Genomic DNA, 16,735 nt, shown 5'->3' with positions numbered 1-16,735 from the left:
TGCAGATTTTTACAGCCAGAGGTAGCCACAGGATTTGTTTGTTTGTTTGTTTGTTTGTTTAAGCCTTCCTATATGTTTAAATAGTCTCAGATTTTTCTTTATGTCTTGTCACACTGCTTTATAATTTTTTCAGTGTCTTTTGTTCTCGATATTTTGAGGTCTCTGAGACACTGTATTTCAGCTGCCCAAATTTTGGCTGAAGTGGGGGTGAGGAAGGAAAAGAAATATCCAATGGCAAAAAATCCTTGCATTGTAGGAGACCCTAAAACTTTACTGAAAGAAACAGAAAGTCTGACTGAGTCTATATGGACTGTCATCCTCAGCGCTAACAATGTAAAAAGGGGATAGGGGTTTCCTAGGGGGGGCTTAATGAGCAACTTGCTTCCATGGCAACCAGTTTGGAAATCCATATTTTGTTGGAACTCTTGTTAAGAAGAACCTATTAATAAAGATCTGCCCTGACACCAGGGAAGGTACCAAAAGGTAATGTCTCACAAAGCAATCCTAGCTGCAAAGATATTTTTCCTAGTTATTTCATCCTCTCTCCTCCCCATCCCTTTTTGTAGCACCAATCTCCTGCCAATCTCATAAAGACTCAATTATTCAAATTTCAGACAATGCAGAAAAGGCTACAAATGGGTGCTACATATCTGCTAGGCAGAAAACTGAGAGCTTAAAGAACTTGCAATAAATCTTTTTCCATTCTGCATGCCCTCTCAGACAATAGGATTTAAACCAAGTGGCATTAGACTTCCCTTTGTTCCACAGGCATTAGGAAATAAAATATAATCTTCAGTTTATAATCACGTCACTATGTCCCCCCTCCCACCCTCTGTTTTCTTGTACAGCTGTTCCTCAGAGGAGCTGGTGAATGTTTGCATTGTCCATACCCTCTGCTGCTTTTCAAAGTCAATTTCACTCCAGTATCCCAAAATTAAACCATCACAGAGAAATGCCCTATAAAATGATGGGCTTCCAGTGCTTTAGCACAAATTTAAAAGTTGAAGTCAGAACAAGAATGTAACAATGGGTAGAGATTTATACTACATATCTCCATGTGAGCTACCCCTGTCTTGGCTCCCCGGAGGTAAGAGGACATGTTCCCTGCAAGAGGAACATGGGCAGGCCTGAGGTTATACGCTAGAGTAGCTGCAGGCTGGGCACCTGGGGGAGATGTCACTGCTGATGGCCAAAAGCAAACTGCTGTCTCACCCACAGACAGAGGAAGCCAGGGAAGAACCCTGACTTGTAATCTCGGACCCAGAATAGCTCCGAACAAATGGGACACCTTCCCCACAACTAGCTTTCCAGGGACACATTTGGATCCCTTTTTGTTCCTGCACAGGTTCTTTTGGTAACTGTTCTGCCAGTGTTTGGTTAATAGGTTGCAGGCACAGAAACAAATATACATCTAGGCTTCTTCCATGCTATAGCTGACAGAGAGCTAGAATCCCTCTTGGCTTTCCTCATTCCCCTCTCAGCACAAATCTTCATGTTCTGCTTTATTTGTACGGGGAACTCCCCTTGCCATCAAAGGGGCTGCTGTGCCAGCAGCTCCAGTGATAGCAATCCGTAGAGCGGTTGTGGGAAAAGAAGCTGAGCCTAGATGAGGATTAATCATTAATTGTAATCTTATAATGAACCTGGGAGCTCTTATGCTTCTGCAGGGTGCTGTGCCAAGCCTTTTGCTCTCTGGCAGTCCAGCTGCGGAGCTATTCCCTTTATAGTCTAGTCTGTGGGCTGATTTTTCCCCCTAGGGAAGTTAAGCAGTTGGTCTCGATCCAATGGTTTTTTTTTTTCTTTTTTGGTATCTGTGCTAATGTACTTGCATGGCTGTTGTTACTGCTGCAGAGAAGTATCTTGCAGTTTTGACTCTGGTGATCCTCTCATCATCCTTGTGAGTCACAAGACAGAGACAAAAGCTGTCACAATTTGTCTGAGGAGACAAACTGGAGTTGGTCGTGTCATGTGAGGTGGGAAGACTGCCCACTTTAAGTGGCTCTTGTGATGGTCAGGTCTCCTGAGGTGGTAGGACCGTGTCCCTAATCCACAGGCACGGGGAAGCACCCACTTTGTCCCACTTCAGGAGTCTGCCTGCAGGGAGTCAGCAAGTCTGTAAGCTGGATGTGACATGTAGGAGAAGGGAGCCAGGGAAACAGCCTGTGACATCTGGGGCTTGAGAACCAGGAGAGGGAGCTGGGAACTGGGGCCAGAGTGGAGGCTTCCCAAACCCAGTAAAACACCTGCCTGCTAAAGCCACAGGAGTCGTACAGAAAGTTCATGGCAAAGCAGAAATTTGAACTTATGCCTTCCAAGCCTCAGAGTTATTGTTAGCTGCAAGATGGGAAGGACTGAAAAGGACCATGGGCCCAAGTACTCACTCATTTCCAGATGGGAGCCCCTCCATGTCCCAGCCTGTTAAGAAATGCTGTAAACTCTGCATGGTGTATGTTTGGTGCAGGTATGAGAGAACAGGTCTGCAAAGCTCTACAAGCAAGGTCCTGCAACCTTTTCAGCCCCTTCCAGGCAGGTTTCCTGAAAGGAAGAATAGGTGTGGGAGAATTAGGAAATTCAGGATTCTTCCCTATCTTTCTCTAGGCACACCAGATAGAGCACACTGTTCTAAGCACCATTGCTACCTTCTGCAGTGGGGCTGTCCTGCCCCATGGGTGGAAGGGACCATGTTGGCCCAGTGGTTTCTGACTCTTTGGTAGGGTTAGCTATGAATTGGATGGGAGAGACGTGCATTTTTCCTGGGGCATAGAAATGTCTAGCACCAGTCCTGCTCTGCAACATTTAACTGACAAGCTTGTTTTCCAGAGACAGGCTGACTTCATAGGCCAGACTGATACTCAAATGAAGATAAAAACCATCAGTGCCAAGTGGAATTAACAGTGGTTGGGGAAAGAAAACCAGTCACAACTTTTAAGCATCTGAAATGCAATTATAAAATAGTGTGTTAAAAAAAAGCATTGAAGCAACTGAGTGAATCAGAGAATTGACAGTGCACTGTCTTCATTTCATTTTTGCTTAATGTATAGAGAGTTATTTTATTAGGCAGAAATCGCTCCCTGTTTATGATCTTCATTGCCTTCTTTTCCCTCCTCAGAAAATGGAAACATTTGGGAAAAAATAAGCTGATGATGTCTTGATTCAGGATTTGCAGTAAGCAGGCTAATTGTCCTCTTTGCAGAACAAAGAGGCAGACAAAACACAATGAGCACCCTGAATGACTGAAACCCAAGGTATTTTGGACTCTGAGACAGGAATAAGCCTTTAATTTGTGTTGGAAAATAAACTGGGCATAGCAGAAGAATAAATAATAAATATGCCTCACGGCAGCACAGCAAGAGATTGCTGGTTTGTTTGCTTGCTTCCAAAGCAGGCCTGTACACTGTGTTCTCCCTGCATAGGTTCTGAAACACTTTGCTTGCACTAAGAAATTTAAATCCATGTTTCTAAAACAAATCTAAGCATTCTTATATTAACACCAGCACAGCAAAATCCAAACCTGTCTGCACTTTCTATGCAGCAGTGATGTTGCTATTGTTGTTATTGTTGTTGTCGTCATTGTTGTTATTAATTACAGCTGCTATTATTACTAGTGACAGCTGATGACTGCAAACTGGGATCAGAGTCTGTTAGCACTACACATGCACGCACGCACACACGCACACACACACACAGCAAGAGACAATTGCTGCCCTAAGAATTGTATAGCTTATAGATAGGATAGAAAATGTTATCCCCATTTTACAGATGAGATATTAATGGTAAGATTAGCACCAAAGTCATATACAAATCTGCGGTCTTTTTTCAAAAATGGTGACAGGCCTTCTCACTGGAAGCTCAAGATACTCAGGCATCTAGGGGCCATAATGCAAATAGACACCCAGTAGTATTTGTAAGCATACCTAAGTGACACTTTTAGAAGCATTGTCTTTCTCGTCCAAAATACTTCTGTAAATTTGGCCCAAAGTCCTTAAACAGCTTTAAAAGGAAATTAAAAAAAAAGGGGGGGGGGAATAGTCTTTTAGCCTGTCCACCCAAGAAGCCAAAAGACAAGAACTAAATTTACTTCCCTAGAATCTCAAGCTGAGTCCAAGCTGTATTTTGAAGAAATGTCATTTCCTGACCATCTATATTTTTTACCACACCAGATGCCTGTGGGGGCAACTCTGAAGTAATCTGTTTGGTACGGTGAGGAGGGGAGTGATGGACAAAGCATTCCATTACAGGCTCAGGGGTGTAGCAGTCACTTAGGTTTTCCCCAAAGTCCATTTTCTTCTCCAATTATGGAAGTTCATCTGCTTTTTAATAAAATCTGGTAATGAACAAGAATAACTCCATCTCCTTTATTAAAAAAGCAATAAGATAAATCACTTATTCTAAGTGTTAGTGCCATAAAACTTAAGAAAAATAATTTATTAGAAGTGGTTGAATTTGGAATAAAAAGCTTTTATCTTGAAACACATGCTGTATTTTTCCAATTAAATATTGGAATAAATATATATATATATATATATACACACACATTCCAATACAGTTTATTGGAAAAATAAATAGAAAAATACTGGTTCTATTGCTATGATTTTTCATGCCTTATGAAAAATGTTGCACCATTAAAATTTTAAGATTCTTAAAATGATTATTGAAAGTGATTATCAGGAGGAAAAAAAATACGTAATCATTTGATTCAATTTCTTAATAATATTCTCAGAAAAATTCTGAAGGCAAAGGTTATGTCAAAGCTAGATGGAATTAAAAATGGTCCTAAACACTGTAAAAGAGAAAAATTTTTGTTCCTGAAGATTGTCTTTTTTTCTTTTTTTTTTATGGATAATGATCCTGCTCCTAATGATTTCTTCTACCTTTCTCCAGAAGCCTCATCTTGTTTTTTGAGCAAAGGGTGATTCTAGTCCTCATATCTGAAGTGATTATTCTGTAAGGAAAATTGCTTCTCAAGATAACAGGATGAGAAAAAAAATGAAGATCCATGTGCATAGTGGGTAGCCATCTAGTTATCAAAAACAGAATAATGCATCTGATCTGAGGATTACCGGGGGGGTCATCTCCCTTACTTTCAGCCACCTGAAAGTTAACTGACTAAGCTAAATTCTGTGTATGGCCCATGGAGGAGACAAGATTTGCACGCTGACATACTGCCTGTGATGAATGGGATGCCCTTTCTTCGGAAGATGCCTACACCTCTAGCTTGCCTATAGCTGGAGCCAGAGAGATATAACTTTCAGATGTCATAAAACAAGCCAAGATTAATCTTGGTTAGTCTCATTCTGTCTAGCCATTTCTACAGGAGGTTGGGAACCTCTGCCTATTTCTAACATGGAAAAGAGATTATCAGAGTAGACTGAACAACAAAACAAAAAGATATTGCTTTCATACGTACAGCAGCAAAATGCAGATAAGGTTTTCTGGCTGTGGACACAAGTGGATGCATACAATTATTTAGATGGTAGCAATTTCCACCAACTCATTCAGAGCATTGCTCAAACACATTTGTTCTTCAAAACACTGGATTTTGGGTTGTCACCTTAGCTTTATAAAACTTTGATATACTGTTTAGCTTTCTCTGTAACTTTTCCAGCATATGCAGCAATTGAATTCTAAGGGCTTCACATTCTTGATGTGATCATCGTTGTGGTCAACAGAGAAAGAAATAAAATGCCTTAATGACATACATGGGAAAATTGAACACAATCTTAAATTACACTCTTCAGTTAGAGGAAAATTCTCCCACTCTGAAAGAGAAACTGTTCTTCATAGGATAAGTCCAAATCATTTAGATCTTTCCTTCTTGCAGTATTATTCACATTAGCCATGTCTGCCCATTCAGACTATCTTGTCTTCCGAATAAGTTTGTTTGCAAAAAAGCAAGTTATAATAAAATTATGCCTTGCCTTAAATTTACTCCACATTGTGAAAGAGAACTGCAATCACAAGAAAAATAATCCATCTTGATGCTAGTTATTTTAATTTTGTGCAAATCTTTTTCCCTCTTCAGACTGTGTGCAAACAGAGCTGCACAGAAAACATAGCCTTCTGTTTAAAGTTGCAGCTCCTGACATCATTCAATGGCGACAAAATCACAGCTTAAACAAAACAGAACTGTAGCCTTTAACTTTAGAGAGTTCGTGTTCACTAACTCACATGTAATTCATCCCAGTGTTATCTGGCTGAGTTTGCAGCTAGCTGCTGCTCTCCTAAAAAGTGGGAGATAGCATTATGGTGGGCGGTGGAGTTATGGCAGCAGGAGTCCTGTCTGATGAAGTGTGAAGTCAGCAGCTTTCTACCCTGCAGGCCACTAGAAGTGCCTTCCTCTGCAAATGTGATGAACGAGCAACAGTTCTGCTTCTGTAAACCTCAGCCAGGCTTTTGTTTTGCAAAGAGAAAGAATTGTCCAACTGCTGTGCAATGACAAGAGCAAGAGTACACAAGGAAAGCCAGCAGTCTATAGTAAGTGGGTGCTCCTAGAAAGATGATTAAATTTACAAGGAGAATTGGGCACAGGACTTAAGGAAGAGAAAGGGATGAAAATGGTCATGGACTTTTTTATCTGACTGCAAAGAAAATAGTCTTTGCTGATTGTGAATGGTTGACAAGGTCCCAAGATTTTCAGCCATAGATTTTAAGCCAAGCTGGAACACTATGCTATGTGTACCTACTTTTGAAACATGAGTCACAGTATCTTCCCTGGTTACCCCTAACCTGAGATGGATGACATGCCAAGAAGTCTGATCAGAGAGAGACAGATACAATTTTTAGACTTCTGGACAGCTTGATTTCAACTATTGCCAGCCTGTGTAGAGCAGAGATTCTGCTATTTGAATTTTTGGCAACAGTTATTTACCTCACGGCTTCCCTGATAGCTTTAAAGAGACAACTCATTCAAATTTCTAAAAAAAAGTCTTGAGACTGCTTCATGTGTAAGGAGCTGACAACAGAACAATGTTTATGCCACTTTAGTACAAAAGCAAATACCAGCAGGTATTGGAAATCCCAGACTGATCTCTTAGGAACATCATAAAAAACTTAGCAACCATCTGTACCCGTAACATTTCTCCTTGGCAAATTTTAATTTTTTTTTAAATTTTTCCTTTATTTGCACTCCACTTTCTGTATTCCTGCTGTTTCTGTGAGACTAAGTCGACATTTTTAAACTTACATGCCTGCAAAATCATGAGGTCTACTAGAAAAAGCATATGAAGAAAAGGATGGTGGGAGAATGCAGTAAAGGGGGGTTACCTAAATATCTGCTAAGAAGTGACTTCTGAGCAGGTTAAGCCAAGGAATGAAATGCATTCAAGTCTATTGACAGCACCTGGAATCTTCTGAGCACTTCTGAAAATCAAATTCATGGCCTTTCCTGTTGGAGAATCCATGATCAATGAAAAATGGAATGAAATTTCTCGAAATTTCAGAAGCTCCATCGTGGCCATCTCACTCACTTGCTTGAACAACAGCCAGGCTGCATTTCATTCATGACTCCACTTGTCACGTCCGTATTTCATGGAAGATCATGTACGCCTGAGGGAGGAGTTGGTTGCGTCTCTCTTCTTGCCTGTGGCCTCTGCCCTCTGCCCCAGCAGTTCATGTGAAGAGATACAAGTGTGTGTGTGTGTATACATGTGGGCTTTGCTAACAGATAACCTTGCTGATCGTTCAGTAGCTCTCATTGAACATTAATATCCTTACAGAATAGCAGCTGCTAGTCCTTACTGGTCACTGAGATTCAAAATATCAACTGTTTCGGTTTATTTATTTGGTCAGTCTTCCTAATTAAAAGATCACTGCTAGTTTAATGTAACTCTGGTCCTTCCAAAACAGCATGAAAAACCCTATAAATTTACTAACTGGTGAAGAGAAAGAGGCATAAGTAATCAGAGAATCACAGAATCACAGAATGGTTGAGGTTGGAAGGGACCTCTAGAGATCATCTAGTCCAACACCTCTGCTCAAACAGGGTCACCTACAGTGTGTTGCACAGGATTGTGTCCAGACAGCTGTGGAATATCCAAGGAAGGAGACTCCGCTACCTCTCTGGGCAACCTGTTCCAGTGCTCAGTCATCCTCACAGTAACAAAGTTTTTCATGTTCAGCCGGAACTTCCTGTGTTTCAGTTTGTGCCCACCACCTCTTGTCCTATCGCTGGGCACCACTGAAAAGGGTCTGGCTGCATCCTCTTTACACACTCCCTTCAGATACTTATACACATTGATAAGATCCCCCCCGAGCCTTCTCTACTCCAGGCTGAAGAGTCCCAGCTCTCTCAGCCTTTCCTCATACGAGAGATGTTCCAGTCCCTTAATCATCTTAGTAGCCCTCCGCTGGATTCACTCCAGTAGCTCCATGTCTCTCTTGTACCGGGGAGCTCAGAACTGCACACAGTACTTCAGATGTGGCCTCACCAGTGCTGAGCGGAGGCGAAGGATCACCTCCCTCCACCTGCTGGCAATGGTCTGCCTAATGCACCCCAGGATGCCATTGGCCTTCTTGGCCACATGGGCACATTGCTGGCTCATGGTCAGCTTGGTGTCCACCAGCATTCCCAGGTCCTTCTCCGCAGAGCTGCTTTCCAGCAGGTCAACCCCCAGCCTGTCCTGGTGCGTGGGGTTATTCCTCCCTAGGTGCAGGATCCTGCACTTGCCTTTGTTGAACTTCATGAGGTTCCTCTCTGCCCATCTCTCCAGCCTGTTGAGGTCCCTCAATGACCATGACTATTTCCAAATCTGCTATTTCTTTGTATTACTGTTGTAAAACTTTAAGGATAAGCAATTCAATGCAGAGGGCATTAAGGTAGATTAGAAGCAGTTGCTCACATGGGCTGAACCAGATTTTCAGCTGGGATAAATCAGGGTAAACCTATTGATTTCAGTAGGCTGATGCTGATATCCTCTGAAGATTTGGGCTGGTGTGTTTCAGGTCTGATGCATTTTCCTTACAACTTCCTTTTTAAATGGCTTGTAAATGACTTGTGCTGTAGGAACAGAAGGAAGTAACAGTCAGCTGGTTTTGCTGGACAGAGTTTGTGCCAAGGCTATTACCTTGAATAGTCTGCATCAGTAAATTTGGGAGGAGTTAACTGCAAACAGTTATTACTGATGTCAAGCTTTTTCACCACTTCCTAAGAAGCAAGGGCACTTCTCCTGTAAATATTTAACAAAGTTTGAAGCTATTATTTCAATTAGATGAAAATACATTTTCAGAGTTGTAATGTATATGCAAAAGATCTAATATAAGAGAAGAAAGCCAATTATGATGTTCCTTGCATTCACAAAGCTGAAAGACTTTGCCAAGTCACTTTTTATTAAACAGTATAGAAGCGATGTCTATTTCTACAGAAGACATCTGCTTAAAACAAACAGCCACACCTACTCTCTCATACCCAGTTCCTCTGTTTTGAAACATTTTAATGTCAGTATAAAAACAGAAAGTATTTCCAGCAGCAGTAACTGATACCAGTTTATTTCTGTGTATTTTGCTACCACTTGTTACAGTCCCTGTGACATGACACAGAATACTTTAATGTGAGGCTACCTTTTGTCATCACACTGGGCTAAATATTTTCAAATGCAAGTGAGGACCCTAAATGTCTAGGGCATTTCTGAGTATAGGACTTAAACATTTGTTTCTTTTTGGTATGAGTGGAAGCTGGCTGCTTAGTATCCTGAGGCTCTGAGTCTTAACTGTACCTGTGCAGAACAGAAGAGTGTTTAAATGTTTCTACAAGCCTTGGTTGTGAGAATCTAAGTCACATGGCAGATCTATGCAATTGAGATTTCTAAATCTCTTGGATGCTTTTCATAGAATAATTCAGGTTTGAAGGAACCCTTAGAGGTCTCTATTCCAGCTTCCTGCTCACAACATAACCAACACTGAATTCAGACCAGCTTGCTCAGGGCTTTATCCCATTGGGTCTTGAAAATTCCCAACGATGGAGATTCTGCAAATGTTAAGCTCAACTTTTTCCAATGATTGATTATGCTTGTAGTGAAAAAATTTTGTTATACCTAGTTGGAGCCTCCCCTGGTTCAAATTAGGACCTCTGTTGCTTGTTCACCTGCCATGCACTTTAGTGAAGAACCTGGCTTCATCTTCTTGGTAGTCTCCTCCTAGGCAGAAGGCCACTACTAAGTCCTCCCAACATCTGTTCTTTTCCAGGATAATACTGGTGCCCGTGTACCGTCATTCCAGGAACTGAGCTTTATTATGAGTTTCAAACTGAACAACCAAATTAAACTGTTCAGAAAACATAATCCCACACTGTCCTTCAAAATTAACAACCACATATATGTGTGTGTGTGCATACAAATATATATATAAAAATAATAAGCATCAATAATGTTCATGAGCACTCAACATACATTGTTAGTCTTTTTATCTCACTCCTTTTTTTCTTTGTTTTCTTTTTTTTGTTTTGATTATAAATTCTTCAGAGACTGAGTTTTCTCATTCAGCTCTACAGAAAGTAAAACAATGGCTAGGAATATTAATTGTTAGCACAATAGAGATGATTATTAGAAATATCAACATTGTTTTATGTCAGCTAAATCCTGCCAAGAATAAATACAAAGATTAGTTCATTCTCTGCAGCCATCTCTGGCCTATATTACTGCATATAGCAAAAAGTGAGAGCTGATTTAGGTTGAAAAAGAATATTTAAACCAATTGTAGCTCAAGAGACGATTTGAGGTAGGCAGAATAACTGCATTTGTCATATAATTATGTGTTCTAGTCTTTATAACAATGTGAAGAGCAGCCCACAGTAAGTTTGTGTACTTGAGTGTTTGCACTACAAGGTCAATATTTGATATGACACAAAAGAAGCAAAGATTCCTCAAAGACATTATAAGAGATATGACATGAAGGCAGTGAAGCAATACAGACAGGTCCTTGATGGCCTTCTTCATATGGCTGTGCACAATACAGAACTACTTTATAGTACTTGATATCAAAAGCATAGTGCATATTCAGACATTCTTCTAAAAGTGATGCCCCTGTCAAGATCTGGCGACCCAAAGAAGGAAAAGGTTCAGAATATTTGAAATAACCCAAATGTTGTTTATCTCACACTTCCCACTAAGTAGCTATGTGTCTTTGATGGGAGAGCTGCTAAAGACAGGAAGTTTCACCTGTTGAACGGGAATTAATTCCTTCCTTCTGTCCGAAGAAAAAAAATTGAAATTTCATGTGAGCTGGCACTTCTGAGTAAATTTAACTTTAGATACATTGACAGATGGTGATACTGAAGTTAAATGTGTTCCCTAGACCTGTTCAGTGTAAATGACAGGGCTGTCATTTTCATCAGCTCCTGAGGCTTGTGCCTGTGGCCATAGGCAATGTTCCCAGCAGTTTTAGGATCCTGCCTTAAAGGCAGGCAGATGTGATGGGGCTCCCATTTCCGAGTTCTGGAGCTAGGACCTGGGAATGCTGAGTGCCCTGGATGGGGCCACCCTGCGACAGGTCCTGCAGTGCTGCTACCAGCCACGGCGCTGCTGCCCCAAACCTCCACCCAGCTCTGCCATGCTCTGAAGTGAGCCCTTCAGGCACAGTGAATCAGTGGGCTGACTAGCTCTCTTCAAACCCTTCTTTGCAACCTGCAGGATGAGAACTCAAGATGAAAACAAAAATAATACATACGTGACCACTACTTAGAAGACCAGCCTGATCTAGCCAACAGCTGGCCTGTCAAATACTGGCTATGATATATATAATGTTTGTGCTTGATATATAGAGTAAAATGAAATTACTGAGTGTGTATTTCAATACTGAACACATGCAAGAAATGCTTATGGACCATCTAGATAATGGTAAAGGGCAAATTCACTGCAGAAATTGTTGCTGATAGCTATTCACTCCGATCTAATCATTACTATAAGGCTAGCAGAAATAAAGGCACAATGACAAAACTTTCAAATAGCAAAGAGACATAAATATTGCACTTCACACTATCTTCAACATCATCTAGAAGATACTTTACAGACTCATTAGACAGCAAATTAACACTGTTTAGAAAAATTATAATGCAAATATGAAACATGATAATCAGATACAGCTAGTGAACTTGAACATTCAGTTTAGCTAATTGAGCAGTTCTGCAGATTAAAGATATATATCCCATCCTTAGCTTTCTGGAGATAGCTGGAGAGGAAACCTTTACATATGCCTGAGATGCACATTGCTTCTTTAGTGCCACTCAGGGTTTGAAAAGTCTCTAATAGCCTAACTCTGTGCCAAGTGAGGTCTGCATACCTATGGAAACAAGGTTGCCTCAGCAATATATGCTTTGGAATATTCATTCACATCATTGGTCCAGCCTTTTGCAGGGGACTGGCACAAGAAGTGCAGAATCCTTTCATCTTAAAAGGAAGTCTTATTTTTCAGAGCTTTATAGAAAAGAGGGTCCAGCTCAGGAAAATGCTTCAGCGCTTCCAAAGTAATGGGAGGAATCAACACGGTTTTCATGGGAGGGAGTCAGATCTTACAAATCAACAAGACTAGTCCACAGTATGCTGCAGGAAAATGTGATCTCCTTGATATTTTACAGTGGGACTTTCAAGTAGCTTCCTCCCAAAAAGCTATTGAAGAAACTAAGTTGCCAGAGAAAAAGGGAAATCCTTTCATGATTTAATAACTGATTACAGGCTGGGAAAGGAAGGGAAAAGAATGAACTCCTTTCTAAGTTTTCACAGAGGGTGGGCAGCACCAGTGGAGCTCCAGAGGGATCTGTGTTGAGATCCATACTATGTCTAACCCACGCAATTATTTGGCAAAACAAGTGTTGAATGAAGTGGCAAAAATTGATCATACTTAGTTCAACAGGGCTGTAAAATGCCTGTGGAGAGTAGCAGAAAAATCTCACAATACTAAATGATCAGGCAATAAAATGGCAGATGAAATTCAGTGCCGATAAATGTAGAGTAATACCGATAGAGAAAGCCTTCCCTAAATACACGCTGATGGACTCCAAACTACATATTACTTCCCCCCCCCAAAAAAAAAAAAAGTTTTTGGAGTTGTAGCAGATAGTTCTATGAAAATATTAGTTCACCGTCAGTAGTGGTAAAAAAGGAATTATTAGGAGAAATATAGAAGACAAACCAGGAAACTTTGTGCTACAGTATAAATCCACAGTATGCCCAAATCATGAAGAGCAAATGTATTTCTGATTATTACATCTTGAAAAATGGATGCAGCAGAACTAGAAAAGATACAGACAGTGGTGATAAAAATGATCAAAGGTATGAATGGCTTCCATTCAAGGGAGATTAAACAAACTAGGACTCATCTGCATGAAAAAAGAGATAATTAAACTGAGTAGGATATAGATCTGTAAAATCATCAGTGGCAAGGAGATGATAAATGAGGAACCATTATTTGCTTTTTTTGATAACACAAAAATGAGAGGCCATCAGTTGAAACAATCAGGAGGCAAGTTCAACCTAAATTATATGAATTCTTTTTTCCACCCTTCAATTCACAAAGTGTCATTAAACACTGAGATAGCACCTCTGGCTTAGGAAGTTTTTGAAGTCCGTATCATTGGATCTGGACCTGTAGACAAGAAAGAAACATTGTATGTTTGCCCTGTTCTTACGCTTTTTCCATTAGCATCCATGGCTGGGCACAGCTGGAGGCATTCTACTGGGCTAAATGGGCCTTTGGCCTGACTCTCTACAGCCAGCCTATTGTTCTTGCATAGCCATGAGACATCAGTAAGGGCTGAAATAATGAAATTAGGCAAATTTGCAGACTTTCCAGAGCAAGAGCTTTTGTTCTTACTGCTCAGGCTCAGACTGAACTTTTCCATCCTAATATGTCTGGCTTATGTGTGAAGGCTTCCTGGTGTTTTACTTCCAGCATTTAGAACTTTCCAGGTAACTGCTAAAAGAGAGCTAAAATTCCAAGCAGTAAAGATTTCGGTTTTGTTTCTAAAAAGGAGCTAGTCTGGAGTTAAGACTGAAATTATGCACTGAGGAGGTGAAAATACTAACAGATTTAACAGTGTTTAAATTCACTACTCTTTGTTTTTAGTTGTTATATATATATAAAATCTTTTTCTTAATTAACTCCTTTATGCAACCCCAGCACTACTCCTGTATGCTTCCTAGTAAACCTTTCAGGGGCAAGATTTACCACACAGGGCTTCAGAGAGCTAGGGCTCCTCTATTCACCTTGCCTACTTTGGTGTGAGATCTGTGTCACATGCAACAGAGAGGCTGTTCTTTCATCAGCCCATCTCCTAATTTGAAAAGAAAACAGAAGTCTTACAAAAAACATAGCTGCTATATATAGCATGCTAAAGCCCAGACATCCTGATAGTTCATTCATGAACCCTGACAACTGGAGTCATCGCTGAGCCATATAATTTAGCATCAGAAGCACGATAGGTGATCATGAGTAACCTGCCAGTAACCCACATGCAGGTGCATGGCAAGAAAGAAAATAAACATAATTAATGAAACAGGCTTCTATTTCTGGCTTCTGCCATTAGTTATAAATGGGATAATAAATGATCTGTGTCGGAAAACAGCTTGGCAGTACCTGTTATGTAGTTTTCAGAACTGCTGTTTATATGGACATTATTAAAGCTGCTACTAGATATGAGGAACTACTAAATAATTCCACGGAAGCAGTGTAACGCTGTTAGGAAATAGAAGATGTTCCACAAGATGACATTACATTTAGCTTTAGGACATCGCTCAACTCTGGGAAATGATAATGTTGCAATGATTTCTTGATCCACAAATCTATTCTTGGTGCATATACAAAGCTGTCTTTATTTTAGTGACAGAAGTTATTGCTCCTTTTAGCACTGTAGACAAATCCCAGTTAGGAGGAAAGAAAAGCTGGATTCTCTCCTGACAAAGCTGTCTTCCAGAGAATTGTTAATTAATTTCAAGCAATGAGGATAGAGTCTGCCTTCAGTCACAAATGAACAGTTTAGTATTATATAAGTTTTATGGCTCACAAAATCGTTATTACTGGTGATGATGAACTAGACAGAAAGCAGCTGGGCTTTTATAACCCAAGTTTTTTGCAGAGCTGACACTTAGAAAAATCTTTTTTTTTTTTTTTCCCTCCCCTCCTCCATGACTGAGTTGCTATGGAGGTTTCTAAGAGATAGCAAACATGGAACTCAGATTGATATTTCTTTTTTTAAGAGTGGAGGAACAGTTGAAGTCCAAATGAAATCAAAAGCAATCTAAGAAAATTCTCCCAGATTACATCCAATCCTCCAAATTATCTTGAATTCAGAATCTACTATCTGCGTTGCTACTAATTTTGGTCACCACATGGTCAGCACCTGGAGACTGTTTTACCCATCAGCTGACTCTGGGCAGCTGTTGAATTTTCCTGACATCAGAAGACCCAAAATGTCCTGAAAGTGCAGTGTCTGAGACAAAGGGGAATAAGAAAGAAATCCAAGCCTTCCATCAAAAGTAAATGAGTGAAAGGAAAAAACAGAATTTTGTAGCTCCATTTGCTATCCTTAACTTTCCCCTTCCACTTTCTCATTTGAAGAGAAATCAACAAATACTTGGATTTCTCTCCCATATTTGTTTGTGGTATTGTGATACAGACCCTATTTCTTGTTGAGTGATCCCCTAATACTCACCTTCACCACTCTATGTTGCTAGGAGAGTATTTGCCCCTTAACATATGGCTCTAGTTGTAACGCTGTAATGTATTGGCAAACAGCTATTTGGTTGTTTTTAAAAGCTGTTTTTATTACCCTTCAAAAAGGTCATGTATGGTTATTTCTGTCATTCTCCTCAATGAACACGAGTGGCTAGGAACTTAGGCTTCTTCTGTAAAGTAGTACTGAAATTTTAATTCATTCAAACTTAGAAGGAAGGAAGAGAGTATTTGTGAAGGCACAGCACAGCTCTGAGGTAGATACTCTGCTGTCAGGACACAGGCTACTCCTGCTGCTGCTGCACAGCTCTCTGATGTGCTGCATTGCATGATGTAGATAATACCAGTAACAGTCTAAAGCTTTCTAGTGTCATGACATGTTTTAATTTTACTTTTTGACTCATCAGGGCTACACCTAATTGCTATTTCTGTCTGTAAGTCACCTTTTTTTGAATGAGTGGAAGTTAACTTTTATGCAAATGGCTTCTACACTTTTAAATACCATTTAAGCCTTTTGTGCAGGAGTTTAAAGGCATCTGAACTCAAAAATGTATTTAGATTCCTAAATTCCATTAAAAATCCAGCCCGTCTGGACTTAAGTTGCTAGGAAAATATGCATGTTCACTGTGAAAATTCATAAATTCCTTAGCATATTTCAGGAATTTTGCTCTTTATATAATGCTGATTAAAGAAGCTTATCGCATGAAACCCTAGGTCGGAGAGCCAATCTTAAGGTCTTGGTGCATACAGTTTGTCATCTGAAAAAGGAAACAGACATAACAGATACTTCATATTCTGGGTTCACTTGCAATTTTCTTCCCTTCACTTAAAATATGAGATGTTTCATGTGAGGTGTCCCAATATCCCATCTTTGATAAAATGTAACAGGATGGGCAAATGGCTTTGGAAAGTTTTCAAAAGCATTGAAGAACCATTTATACACTACAGTTTTAGCAAGAGTCACCGTCATTCTTCTTGTAACAAGGAAGACTGGCACACAATACACTCTTACTTTCCTTAGGGCAATGGCTACTTAATGCCATTTCTCTAACCAAGATGTTTTTAATGATGCTATGCA

Source organism: Apteryx rowi, unplaced genomic scaffold, assembly GCF_003343035.1.
Source record: "Apteryx rowi isolate R43461 unplaced genomic scaffold, aptRow1 scaffold_62, whole genome shotgun sequence".
In the NCBI taxonomy this organism is placed as follows: Eukaryota; Metazoa; Chordata; class Aves; order Apterygiformes; family Apterygidae; genus Apteryx; species Apteryx rowi.
This window is presented reverse-complemented; position numbering follows the sequence as displayed.